Source organism: Bos indicus x Bos taurus, chromosome 27 (genome assembly GCF_003369695.1).
Source record: "Bos indicus x Bos taurus breed Angus x Brahman F1 hybrid chromosome 27, Bos_hybrid_MaternalHap_v2.0, whole genome shotgun sequence".
Lineage (NCBI taxonomy): Eukaryota > Metazoa > Chordata > Mammalia > Artiodactyla > Bovidae > Bos > Bos indicus x Bos taurus.
In genome coordinates this window covers 18,429,966-18,444,045 of record NC_040102.1, presented here as the reverse complement: position 1 = coordinate 18,444,045, position 14,080 = coordinate 18,429,966, and the positions used below count along the sequence as shown (strand labels likewise).

Genomic DNA, 14,080 nt, shown 5'->3' with positions numbered 1-14,080 from the left:
CCCCACACACTTAAACAGAAAAGACACTTTTAATTAAATGTGTGGGTGAGTGGGAAGAGGAAAGAGGTTTGTTTTTGTTTTTGTTTTGATGGTGCTGGGTCTTTGATGCTGTGAGGGTTACTTTCTACTTGCAGTGTGCGGGCTTCTCACTGCGGTGGCTTCTCTTGTGGAACACGGGCTTTCAGTGAGCGGACTTCAATAGTTGCAGCATGTGGGCTCAGTAGTTGTGGCAGGAGGAGTTAGTTTCTCTGCTGCATGTGAGGTCTTCCTGGACCAGAGATCTAACCTGTGTCCTGCATTGGTAAAGAGGTTCTTAACCACTGGACCACCTGGGAAGCCTGGGAAGAAGAATTTTTAGTTAAATGAGCTTGGAACTTTAAAATGAATAAGATTGAGGCTTAAAGAACCCATACCACCTGTATAATTATGAAATCTGACAACAAGTACAGTGCTTTGTAAGACAGAGAACAATTTTTAGTATTTATTGGGATAAAATTTCATGTTTATACACAACGAATTAGTTATATAAGTTATCCAGATTCTTCATTCATGAATATGCTTCTTGTTTCACTTTAAGAACATTATAGGCTGTGGGTTTGAGAAATAAAGTAGATCTTTTTTTTTTTTTTTTAACCACCACATTAAGGGTTATAGCCCGCCTCTCTCCTCCTCCTGGTGCTGCCTCTTCTTACTATTTCTGTTTCCATTCCCTGCTCCCTAAAATCTAACTTCTAAACTCAACACATTACCAACATAGCTTTTGTGAAATCCAGCATTGAGTCTATGGTACTATATTTGTGCTCAGTTTCCATCTTACTTGACCTGCCTTCAATAGTTTCTACTGTTGACCATTTTTCTTTGATGGAAGGTTTCTTGGTCCCCCACTTTAACCTTGACCTCCCAACTGTTCATTTTCTGCTTTGCATGGTCATCATCTTCTAGGCCAGTTATTTTTTAGCTCTAAAGGGTTTGGTTTCAGACCTTCCTCTCAAATCTTTAGTCAGTCTCATCTGTGGCCATGGCTTCAGTTACCACCCATAGGCAGATGATTCAAAAATGCATCTCTCTTGCCCAAATCTCTTTAAACTCAAGGTTGGAATTATTTTAAAAATATTTACACTTACATCTTTTTCTTCTAATTTCTGAGATAATTCCTAGACTTTATTTTCTAATGCTTCCATGACCTTTTATTTGGATAAATCTAACAGCTTTTCATTTTCTGATCGTTCTTACATTATATCATTCTGTTCTCATTGTATGAATGAAATATCTATTTGATCTTATTCTAAGGATAGCATTTCAAGTATTGTGGCCTCACAGTCTCAGAATTACATTTTCCTCATCTATTTTTGTGTTTTTCATTTTGATTACTTTAGCTTTTGAGTTTGTTTTTTGTTTTGTTTTTTTCTCTTATATTTCACCACCTCTGTGTTAAAATGTGAAATGTATTAGTTGTCTGTGTTTTGGTTTATTATTAGGGAGAAGGCAAAATGCTGGGAAATCCTATTTTTCTTGAAGGGTCCAAGTTTTTATTTTGGGACTTCATGGCAGTTGTCTGTTAACACATTTTCCTCTTATGTTCAGTGTCTTGCAACTAAACACATTTCTTCTGTATATATGAAGTACTATTTTCTCCTCATATTTAAGGATTAGTTTTATAGCCCTGTGGTAGTATTATTTTATATCTAGGCCTGGTGTTGGCTAAGGGTAGGGTGTTCCATTTCCTTTCAGTCCACACTCCTGTTGATTAGGTAGTAATAGTTTTCTCAGAATTCAGATGGGGGAAGGGTGATGTGAATATTTCTCACTCAAGATTCTGGTATTATGCAGTATTTGTGAGTAATTTGGAAAGCAGTTCTTTCAGGCTGCAGAAGGATTTCCTCCAGATCATGCTATCTAGTGTTCTGACATGAGGAACACAGATTATTCCTGGACTAAACATTCCCATAGTTCATTTTCAACTGATGGCATCCTCATATTCAGGATATAATTTCCACTGTCTTTCACCTTCCATTCTTGGATATGTTTTACTTATCAGTTCATATAAAATATTTATTGAATTTTAAAGCAATTATCACAAGCTTATGGCACAGAATAAGTCAAAATACATGAAGCAGAGAAATATGCTTGTTAAATAAATTATGTAGTTCAGCATCTCTGGAAGTTTGTGAGAAATTGAGTATTCTGTTTTTTAAATCATCATTCAAAAGCCATTAACTATTGATAGGTAATCAACAGATTTTCAATAGAAAAGAATTTTGCATTTTCAGTAGAAAATCATTAACTATTGATAGGTAATTAATAGATTTTCAATAGAAAAACACTTTGTATTTTCAATAGAAAACCATCAACTATTGATAGATAACTTATGATAGGTCACTTCTCTTATAACAATTATGTCACTAAAGTATTACTCTGTATGTTCTAGATTCCCCATCTCAAAAGAAATTTTCTTTCAAAAATGGAAGATTTATAATCTGATGCACTATATACTTAGAAAATATTCAAAAAAATCAAACAGTAAGAGTTTTTGTCATAGGACAATATATAGATAATACAAGCTTTTCTGCATGTATATTTTACAGAATACAGAATTGACCACATACTTAACACTGTGTCACATAAATGTGTGAACCTAGAGATAGGAAACCATTAAAGGCCACCTTGGTGAAACCTTTAGAGAATGTCTGGGAACCGCTAGAGGACTACAGTGGTGGAAATCCTCCTATCTACACTCTCATCCATTGCCTTGAGGCCACTCAAATATTATCAGCTCTTCACTTAGGGAAGTATATATGAGAGTTCAAAGGTCATCTCCAAGGCAATTAATAATTTATATTGTTGTTGTTGTTCAGTCTCTCAGTCTTGTCTGACTGTTGCAACCCATGGACTGCAGCATGCCAGGCTTGCCTGTCCTTCACCATCACCTGGAGCTTGATCAAATTCATGTCCGTTGAGTTGGTGATGCCATCCAACCATCTCATCCTCTGTCATCCCCTTCTCCTGCCTTCAATCTTTCCCAGCATAAGAGTGTTTTCCAATGAATCAGCTCTTCGCATCAGGTGGCCAAAGTATTGGAGCTTCAGTTTCAGCGTAAGTCCTTCCCATGAATATTCAGGATTGATTTCCTTTAGGATTGACTAGTTTGATCTCCTTGTAGTTCAAGGGGCTTTCAAGAATCTTCTACAACACTGCAGTTCAGAAGTGTCAATTCTTTAGTGCTCAGCCTTCTTTATGGCTTTATATTCTATACGCAGATAATTTCATATGGACACATACACACATACAAATACATAAACACTTTTAGAACATTTTTTTCATATAAGCATGAATATATATGAATATACATGTAGGCATATTTAGTATATAATTGGAATTTTTGATCAGTATATTGACAGAAAATGGGCACATTTTTCAAGCCACTTGCTGGGAACATGTATCCATATTATATTTTGAGTAAAGCTATTGTACTCCTTATACAGTAGAAATTTTATTTTCAACTTTGATTATTTTTTTTCTTATAAAAATGATCTTTGGCAGTTTGTTATGAATTATAAATATTGTAATTGGCATTTTCCCTTCATAGAAAGTACACTATGGGGTATTCACTTAGCCTGTGCCTCTTTTGTAAAAACTACTTCCAGTCCACCATCTCTTCTAAAGAGGTGAGGACTAGCCAGAGAGGAATGCACTATTTTACCTTACCTCCCTATCTTCAACTGCTTGGACCTGTAATGAATTCTTGTCTTGAAGTAAACTAATATATGTGGTAGGCCATTCAGATTTTCTCTCTGGAGATTTTGAGCCAAAGGACTCAGAGAAAGTCATCAGATAATGGTGAGTGTGAGACTCGCAGAGAGTTGACACTGAACAATTCAAAGCTACATGCAAATAAAAATTATAGAGCAGGAGGAAAAGTGAAAGGGTTAGTCACTCAGTTGTGTCCTTCTCTTTACGATCCCATGGACTATAGCCCGCCAGGCTCCTTTCCCAATGGAATCCTCCAGGCAAGGATATTGGAGTGGGTAGCCATTCCTTTATCCAAGGAATCTTTCCAACCCAGGGATCAAGCTCAGGTCTCCTACATTGTAGGTGGATTCTTTAGCATCTGAGCTACCAGGGAAGCCCAAAGGAGAAGGGGAAACCATTATAAAACAGGACACGTCACTGAGCAGAAGAAAGACAGGAGTGAAAAGGGCTAGTTGTGTGGTTCTGGGTCGGGTGATGAGATTGCACCTTGCCCTCGGAGCTCCAAGGGAGTCCCTTTCTCTTGAGACGGTTGACTGCTCTCTTCTTTGTTTCTAAATGTTCCTGTTCAGAATTTCTATCTTGTTCTTTAGGGCTAGGATTTCTCTCATTACATATATTTTCCCAAATCTGCTTTTCTAACTGTGCAATTTGTTCATGTTAATATATTTTAAAGTATTAAGTAAAATGATCAAACAAATTAGAAGGTAAATGAGGAAGTATGAAAAGTACACACTTGGAAAACAAAATGTATTTCTAGGTAGAATGTGTTTGATGATGTAGCAAAACTTGCTATTTTTTTGTTTATATATTGTTATATATATATATATATATATTTAATTAATATCCTACCATGGAGTTTTACTATTTGTGGGATGATTTTGGCAGATACTGTAAAAATTACTGGCTTATTAGATATATAATTTAATGAAATTTAATATTTAAAAATTTGGAAACTTTGAATAAATTTTTTTATTCCCAAGTTCTTTAGCAAAGATTGCTGCTATCATTGTTGCTAAGTCGTGTCCCACTCTTTGTGACCCTATGTACTGCAGCATGCCAGGCTCTTCTGTCCTTCAGTACCTCAGTAGAGCAAGCATAAAAATTCCTACATATGAAAAATAATTGTAGTGAGCTGACAGAATTCATCTCAACGTTATTGAACTCTAAATGACACTTTCATAGTTTGAGGCCAAGGTCAGTTTATTTAATATAATTATTCATTGACTTTGAACATACCTGATGGAAAATTCTAATTTAATTTGTCTCATGAACTGAGTTTAATACTATTATTTGCTACATTAAGGGACAACTAACACCAAATAGCCAAATAGCATCAATAGCCAAATCTTATACCAGACCTTTTCTCAGTGTAGTTTTATTTACAGACATGATTTTATCTCTAATAGTTTCTTTTTCTTCTTCTTTAAAAAGACTCTGAATGTTCTTTTATTATAATAGTGCTGAAGTAATAGAAACTTGAATGTTGTTAGATCATGCAATAAAAAACAGAGTTTCAACAATCTTTCTGAGAAAATATAAACTGCCTTCAGTTTAGGATTGAAGGCAATTTGAGGGATAATACACATGGAGGAAACACCATGTAAAACCTCCTTGCTGTTAATATTAGTGTATGTTAGCTCTGCGTACTGCTCCAGCTGTGTTTGCAGCTGTTCATGCCAAATCTGAGAGCCCAGAAACCATCACAAATGAACATCACTTGTCAGAAAGGAAAATGATGATACCAGTGAGGTCTGAAAAAGAAGAATAAAGAAGTCAAAGAGAACTGGTAGAATCAGGACATATACGTGTGAAAACTGGGGATTACTTAAAATGCTCATTTGGAAATAGGAAAATATGGTCATATTCCCCTTTGCTATTATTTTAAAGAAAAATGTTGAGAAGCAAAGTTCTTTTTCCTCACTATTAAAATTAATTGACAAATGCCACAGCTGATTTCAGAAACAGTTAACACTCAGGGAAATGAAAAGCAAATCCTTTACATTTCTTTATCCCATGGTTTTTAGTGACACAAGTCAAAGGATCCCATAAATTAATCTTTTCCTTGCAATTTTTCACATTTAGGTCCTCTCAGAAGTCAAAGTAACTCTAATGAGAAAATGAGCTTGAATATCAAAATTTTCTAGCGATGCTGCTATGTTAGTACTTACGTTGTCAAAAAAAAAAAAAGAGTATTTCAGGTGTTGAAATAGTTAATAGTAGGAAACAATGTCATTTGTGCCCGAGTCACTGTAACAACATATGAATAATTAAATATTCCAATAAATGTTCAACTATGGCTCACTTGTGTTTTATGAGGCACAGTGACATTTTTAAGAATATTCAGGCCTGAAATAGTAAAACCCATGACAGAAGTAAATATTGTGATTACTGTTGCACATAAACATAATATTAGGTTTTTTAGGGTTTTGTGGTCCTGTAGTTAATATCTATTGATACAAAGGATTACAAATACAGATTGTCAGAAGGCAATAGATAGGCTTATTTCTCTTATTAAGCACTGAATTTATAAACATGAAAATGTTAAAGCAATCTTTAACAGCAGCATGAAGAGTAAATATATATGTTTACGTAATAGGATTTATTTAGTCTCCAAACTGGGACTTGGAGTAGGCTAATTAAAATATAATAGCTAAACTTCTCAATAACGTTTCTTTTTCTCTCAGGTGATTTATTTGTTTTACTTTTTCAATGTGGAAATCTCATTTTAACATGATATACTTTAGGAATATCAAGTGTATTCCTATGATCATAAATTCAAAAAGACTGGTAGAGTATAAAATCACTCTATTATGGTAACTACATTTTAGGATGTTGCAGGCTTAAGAACACATGATGGATTTGCTGTCTGTGCTCTGATAAAATGGTATTTAGGGTGTGCAGGCTTTAGTGTTCTATTAAAGGCAGTAATTGGTGCTCTGTCACTTTAACTCATCCCCTGACGCATATTGGACTTCCCTGGTAGCTCAGATGGTAAAGAATCCACCTGCAATGCAGGAGACCTCATTCAATACCTGGGTTGGGAAGATCCCCTGCAGAAGGAAATGGCAACCCACTCCAGTGTTCTTGCCGGCATCATATTAAAATCATCTTACTTAGTATTTATCTTATTACAATACCTTTCTTACATTTATTAAGAAAATTGAAAATTAGCTTGTGATTGTGTTCACCCTTCATGGAAATCAAAGGTCTTCCTGAAAAAGCTTTATGTTTGTGCTGAGAATTGCCCCTTTTCCAAAGATGATATGCTGGTTAGACTCCAAAGGGAAGGATAGACAGAAGTTATATAGAAAATATTTTGACAACTATCAGATAGATGTGATCATCTTTTAAACTCTAGGACTAGGAACAATAAAATACCTTCTCCAGTACTGAATAGATTTATTTTGGATAAATTATTTTTTCTGCTTAAGGGATGAGTTTAATCATATAAGAAACAATTGATTATAAACTAATATATAAGGAAATTAAGAAAAAATGGGTTGAATTAAAGAAAACTATGTAATGTTTTTATGTTAAAAATGACACATTGACTTAGAGGAAAAAGATGAGGGAGTGGATTGAAACTTACTCTTCAAAATAATAGGCATTAGATTCTTGAGATTAAAAAGAGAAGAAAAGTATTAAGTGTTGAATTTAAAATTCTAAACAGCATAGTCTCTCTCTCTCCTTTTTTTTTTTTTTTTTTACTACAGATCATTGATAATGGAGATTCCCCAAAACAATCTTACAAAATCGTTAAAAATCCCTTTTCTTGTTTCTTAAAACATGTAAAGAAGACAATGAATAAAATCAATGTTTCTTACTACTGAAGGGCTGACAATACCATGCAACACAGAACATGTATTTTTCTCACAAGTTTATGTTTTCTATTTTTTGTAAGCAGGCTTCATTCACTGGGATACTAAAGGCTTCCAGTCTTGCTAGAATTGTAAGATGATTTGTCTTCATGAAAATTTGTTTTGTCTTTTTTTACATTTTTAAATGCAAAAAAATCTCTGGTAGTGGTTATATCTCACACCAGTCAAAAAGTAGAGAACACAATAAAAGTTTCATGTGTTCATTAAAGTTTTACAGGCACTGCAATGCCTGGAAAAATAGTTGTTGCTATAATCCCCTGCAGTAGTTCTGGTTGGGCGGTATCTTATTCATTACTGGATGAAGGATTGGGGAGGAGGATTAAAAAGGGACAAAGAAGATTCCACAGACAACCACTGATAGGTTATTTGGACTGTATTCAAGGTTCTCATAGCTTCCTGTGCTGCCATGTGTAACTTGACAAACACTATCTGGGAGCAAATAGGGTTGTGGGAACTTAAGCCACAGCTTAAAGATCATAGGGGGTTATTCAGTGGAAACTCTATAAGAGGACACAGTATTTTGCTAATTTCAAAATCAAGGTTTAACATTCATAAAGACTATCCTTCCTAATTTAACTTTTAAAAATAATTTCTCTTGGGTTAAATTTATTTAATTCTTTGTGATTTGTGAATGTCCCTTAGTATATGCTATATCTGGTAACTTTGACCAAGATTTTCAGTTCAGTTCAGTCGCTCAGTCGTGTCCGACTCTTTGCGACCCCATGGACTGCAGCATGCCAGGCTTCCCTGTCCATCACCAACTCCCAGAACTTACTCAAACTCATGTCCTTTGAGTCGGTGATGCTTTTGGTGTCGTTTATTTTTAATAGTGTGTGTGTGTGTGTGTGTGTGTGTGTGTGTGAGCTCAGTCGTGTCTGACTCTTTGCAATTCCATGGAGCCCACCAGGCTCCTCTGTCCATGGAGTTTTCCCAGTGATGATACTGGAGTGGGTTGCCATTTCCTTCTCCATTTAATAGCACAGACATAAGCATAAACTGTATGGAAAAAAGTTTGTATTTAACTAAATTTAAAGGCTTACCACTGAATACATATTTTTGAATGGCAGTAATAAATCATTAAGGGAAGAAAGGAATGAACAACTAGTGAAATCACATATTACTGTAGAAAGCTGAGAAATGTTCAGGTAACTCAACAATGCTAATATTAATAAGAAATTAAGAAATTTTTAGAAAACATTTGCTAATTAAGAATAATGAAAGACCAGCAGTAAATAAAATACCTAAACAATATAAGAAGTTAATAATGTGACGAGATGCTAAATATTTTTGCATTCTCTTTCACAAGTAGATAGAGCCTCCCTTAGACTACTTAATTCATTTTGAATCTTCTTTTCTTACTTTCAGCTTTTAGCAAGAAGTGGTAAATGGGACGGTATATTGCATAGCTGCTTACTAAGTCTGCTACTGTCTTAATTGGCTCTCTTAAATTTCTCAGGTCTAATTTATTTCTCCAGTCTTGTGGAGTAACTAACTCCTGCAGAATTATCAACTCTTTCCATGAAGATTCTTTTGAATGACTTTGAACTCTTTCTTATGCTAAAGGTTCCCTCCGCCCCCTCTCCTCCGTAATTACTCAGGCTTGTGAAGTTTCCATGCAGGTGGCAAGAACAGTATTGAAGGCCTTGGCACTTCCTGGTTCCTTTAGATCTTTCAAGCATCTTCATGTCCTCAGATAGTTTCTTTAACTACTCTGTGATCATGCCTTTTCATCCATTATCTTTATGGAACATGACTTCTTATTTCAAAGCAAGAATTCTTTCAGACTATCTGGATGTAGAAAATAAATTGAGAAATAGCTTCTCCCACTATTCCATTCCTCTTGTCACAGTGAGGTGGTTAGCAGTTATGTATTATTTTTATCCATACATGATTGGATTTTTTCCATTCAAAACCATTTATTGAGCAGTTATATTCCAAGTACTGTATTCATTTCTTGGGCTATAAAATCTAGTAATACATAGTCTATACTGTCCAGAGGATTACAATGTAATATTAAGAATAAATATGAAAAAATGCAATAAATCTAGTAGATAAAAAAATGTAGCAAGCCTAATATTGACAGGCCTCAAGACTAGAATGTGTAATTGTCTTTATATGTATATATATTTGATTTTTTGAACTAAATGTAGTCTCTATTTAGAGTATCCCGTTCATCTAATGACAAACCACAGTCTCCATCAGTTTCAACATTTTTAGTAATTTTAGCTGTAATACTTTCTCAATTCCCACTTAAATATCAGTGCTTGAATTTTCTCTTCATTACTATGACTGCCTCTGTAAGCCCTGAAGTCAAGGACATCTCCTTTAATTGTGTGATACTTAACCACTGTCTGTTAAAAAGTGGAGATATCTGACCAAAGCATAAGGGGGCCCCAGGCATATTGCTAGCAAAGGAAGATCACACTCTGCAGAAATCAGACAGTGGTTAATAGGGTTCCCCCACCACACGGAGATTTGGCACTGTTTTGAAGGTGGGGGATGCTAAAGACACTGGTTTATTTTCACAAGTTTGCTGAGTTTCCACAAGGAGACCAAACACAAGTCACCTACTGTACAATATTCTGATGCAGACTCCACTCCATTTTTCTCTCCTAAAGAGAGCAGGTGTGTGCATGTCCTCCAAGCTCACACCCAGTCCTGTTTCACTGCCTTTGTTTTGACGGGAAATCCTGTAGATTTCTCAAGAACAAAGTTGTTATTCAGTAGCTCAGTCATGTCTGACTCTTTGCGACCCCATGAACAGCAGCACACCAGGCTTCCCTGTCCTTCAGTATCTCCCAAAGTTTGCTCGAACTCATGTTCTTTGAGTCGGTGATGCCATCCAACCATCTCATCCTCTGTCACCTCCTTCTCCTCATGTAATGAAGCCTGTTTCTTCTTCTATGCTCTTTCCAATTCCATATAGTGCAGCAGTTATTGATAGCGTTGTAGTTTCCTGACTAATTATCAAAAATATTTTGAAAAACACACAGGCAACCAGCATAAAACAAATTTTCACTTTTAAAGTTATGCAGTTCCATCAAGTCTCATAAAAAAAATTACTTTGGATGTCTAGGAGAAACATCACACATAATGAGACAAGGGAACTAAAGACATAAAGAATAATATTGGAATAAATCAGGTTATTGAACAAATAGGAGCTCCATCATGTCTGGGTCCCTCCCATTCTCCATGATTTCCATGTTATCTATAATCTTGGGGTCTCCTTAAGGTCATTGCATCTAGATGATGTCTTGTTTCTGGTCATCATCAGTGACTCTGGATGGCTTTTACTGACCTATAACTAGTTCTATCTGGTTCTGATCCCATTTGCTTCTGAAATATCCATAATCATCTTTATTGACTTCTACCAAATTTCCCATTTTCACTTTATCTCTGACATGTGGTATATAAAGTTTTCCACTACGATGTCCCTGGTTACATTTAGCAGATTTCTGCATAGTTTCTAACCTTTTTCTGTCAGTAAATTTTTGACATTCCTATAGTGTAAATAGCTTCATGTACTTTCTTTTATTTTTCCTCAGCCACAGGAAACCCAGTGGATCTGCTTCTTAGGATCTGACAACCTACTTATCTCCTTTCATTTACTGCTCCCATAAATATCAGCTGATAGAGAAATGAGTCACTCTCATTTTTTTTGGAATCTCCATATTCAACTAGAAATGTTGAGTTAATGTTAATCTTACAATCTCTCCATTTCTTTTTATTTCCAAAAACAATACCTTAGAAGATCACAGGTTATTATTCCTTCTTGAGAGAGTTATAGCAATAACAAAATCTCCAGATCTCCTTTTCATTTCCCCAACTTGTCCATCTAAAAAGAGTTGGGAAACCTTCTCTGTGAAGATGTGTGTGCTAAGTCACTTATGTTCTGTAGCCCACCAGGCTCCTCTGTCCATGGGATTCTCCAGACAAGAAGACTGGAGTGGGTTGCCCTGCCCTCCTCCAGGTGATCTTCCCAACCCAGGGATTGAACCCACTCTGTTACGTCTCCTGCATTGGCAGGCTGGTTCTTTACCACTAATGCCACCTGGGAAGCCCCTATGGAGATGAAAGATACGAAAAATCTATGCAAGAATATTGGGGTTGGGATCCAGCACCTGAGCATGGGAGTTCATTCATTGTTAAAGGATTAAAGAGAGATAGAGAAAGTTGCTAAGGAGGTGGGAGAGTTGATGATAGGAAAATGTGAATGCTATTGATTAATTTTCTTTTCTAACTGAAATAATAATAATAAGATTATCAGCCAAGGATGCAAAGAGGGAGCACATATTTAGAAGTTTGAAGACAAAAGAAAGTCAGAACTGAATGTCTTAGAGAGAGGGATGACCAGTGGACTATGGAAATGTGCTGTGATTACCATGAAGTATTGAGGACTCACTTGAGGGTATGTTTGTGTACTTAAATATGAGACTAATCAGCATGGTCTTTTTTTTTCCCCCAAAGTCGTGTTCATTTCATTCAGGTTATATAGAATTATAAACAGAGTAGATAGGGTGAGTTTTTTTTCCAGAGAAGTATATGTAAGGAAGAGAAGGTTAAGACAGTTGAAGGTAGAGACAAAGAAGTAATTATAATTATGGATTATGGAATCTAAATTAAGTGCATGGTAGAATTTGAAAAGGTCATGAGATAAAAATTTTGGAAATCTAAAGGAGGGGTTAGATCATAGATTTTTTTGGGGGGGGAGATTGAATATCCAAGAGATAATTATATCTCCAAAAGAGAGTTGGTATAAAGTTACAGTTGTGTCCGACTCTTTGCGACCCCATGGACTGTAGCCTATCAGGCTCCTCCGTCCATGGGATTTTCCAGGCAAGAGTGCTGGAGTGGATTGCCATTTCCTTCTCCAGGGGATCTTCCTGACCCAGGAATTGAACCTGGGTCTCCTGCATTGCAGGCAGACGCTTTACCATCTGAGCCACCAGGGAAGCCCCCATAAAGTTACAGAGGAAGTTATGACAAGATTCAGTGTTACTATTGTATAAATATGGTGGAGATGTAGGGAAATAGACATTGAAGACATTTCTGGATTTCTGGAATATATGCACATTTTTGTACTTCTGGATCATGCTTCTATTCTAGTCTATCATGTTTAAACATGTAAAGTAATTTATACAACTTAAATCAGAGTGTCAGTTATCTTTAGAATGCTTTATGTGGTTTATTTTTGACCAGAAATAATAGTTTTTGTATAAATACTACTCTGAAATAGTCTAGCCAAAAAGAATGTCATCAGTTACTTTAAAGTGAAAGAGGAAGGGGAGAAAAGAAGATAATGTATTGCAGACTTATTGTGCCAAGATATATTCTAGAGTAATATTCAAACATCCAATTTGATTCACACAGTAACTTTTCACTAGAGGCTGATATAGACATACCATAAGCAGTTGTTTCAAAATAAGTCTTAATATGATAATGTTCAAGATGAAAAGTGTGAAGGCTAGAATCAACCTAGCAAAGATTCCTTTTATACTATGTTTCAAAGATAAATTTGCGTCATTGGTAAAGCCTGGCACGCTGCAGTTTATGGGGTTGCAAAGAGTTGGGCACAACTGAGTAACTGGACAACAGCAAAATAAATTAACAAATAAAATACTTATGCAGTTACAATTGAAATCCCTGAACATAACGCATCACTGTTTAAATTGTGAAATGAACATATATTAATAATATCAAAATTGAGCAAACAATTTTTGTCCATAATCAGCAGGGCATAAAGATGATTTGCCCTTTATGAAGAATTTATATGATGAAGTCAAAAAGAAAGGAAGTGTAATTTGAGTTAAAGTAATAAAAATTATTCTCTTTAACTGTGGAAAATTCTGAAAGAGATGGGAATACCAGACCACCTGACCTGCCTCTTGATAAGTCTGTATGCAGGTCAGGAAGCAACAGTTAGAACTGGACATGGAATAACAGACTGGTTCCAAATAGGAAAATGAGTATGTCAAGGCTGTATATTGTCACCCTGCTTATTTAACTCATATGCAGAGTACATCATGAGAAACGCTGGGCTGGAGGAAGCACAAGCTGGAATCCAGATTGCTTGGAGAACTATCAGTAACCTCAGATATGCAGATGACACCAGAAAGTGAAGAAGAACTAAAGAGCCTCTTGATGAAAGTGAAAGAGGAGAGTGAAAAATTTGGCTTAAAACTCAACATTCAGAAAACTAAGATCATGGCATCTGGTCCCATCACTTCATGGCAAATAGATGTGGAAACAGTGGCTGACTTTATTTTTCTGGGCTCCAAAATCACTGCAGATGGTGATTGCAGCCATGAAATTAAAAGGTGCTTACACCTTGGAAGAAAAGTTATGACCAACCTAGACAGCATATTAAAAAGCAGAGACATTACTTTGCCAACAAAGGTCCATCTAGTCAAGGCTATGGTTTTTCCAGTAGTCATGTATGGATGTGAGAGTTG

At 35.7% G+C, this 14,080-nt stretch overlaps 1 non-coding gene across 1 annotated transcript; it reads right to left on the bottom strand.

The window, feature by feature from the left end:
* Nucleotides 1-12,507: 12,507 nt before the first annotated feature.
* Nucleotides 12,508-12,580, bottom strand: TRNAC-GCA. The gene has a single exon. It is a non-coding gene; the product is annotated as a tRNA-Cys (tRNA).
* Between the last annotated feature and the right edge of the window lie 1,500 nt (nucleotides 12,581-14,080).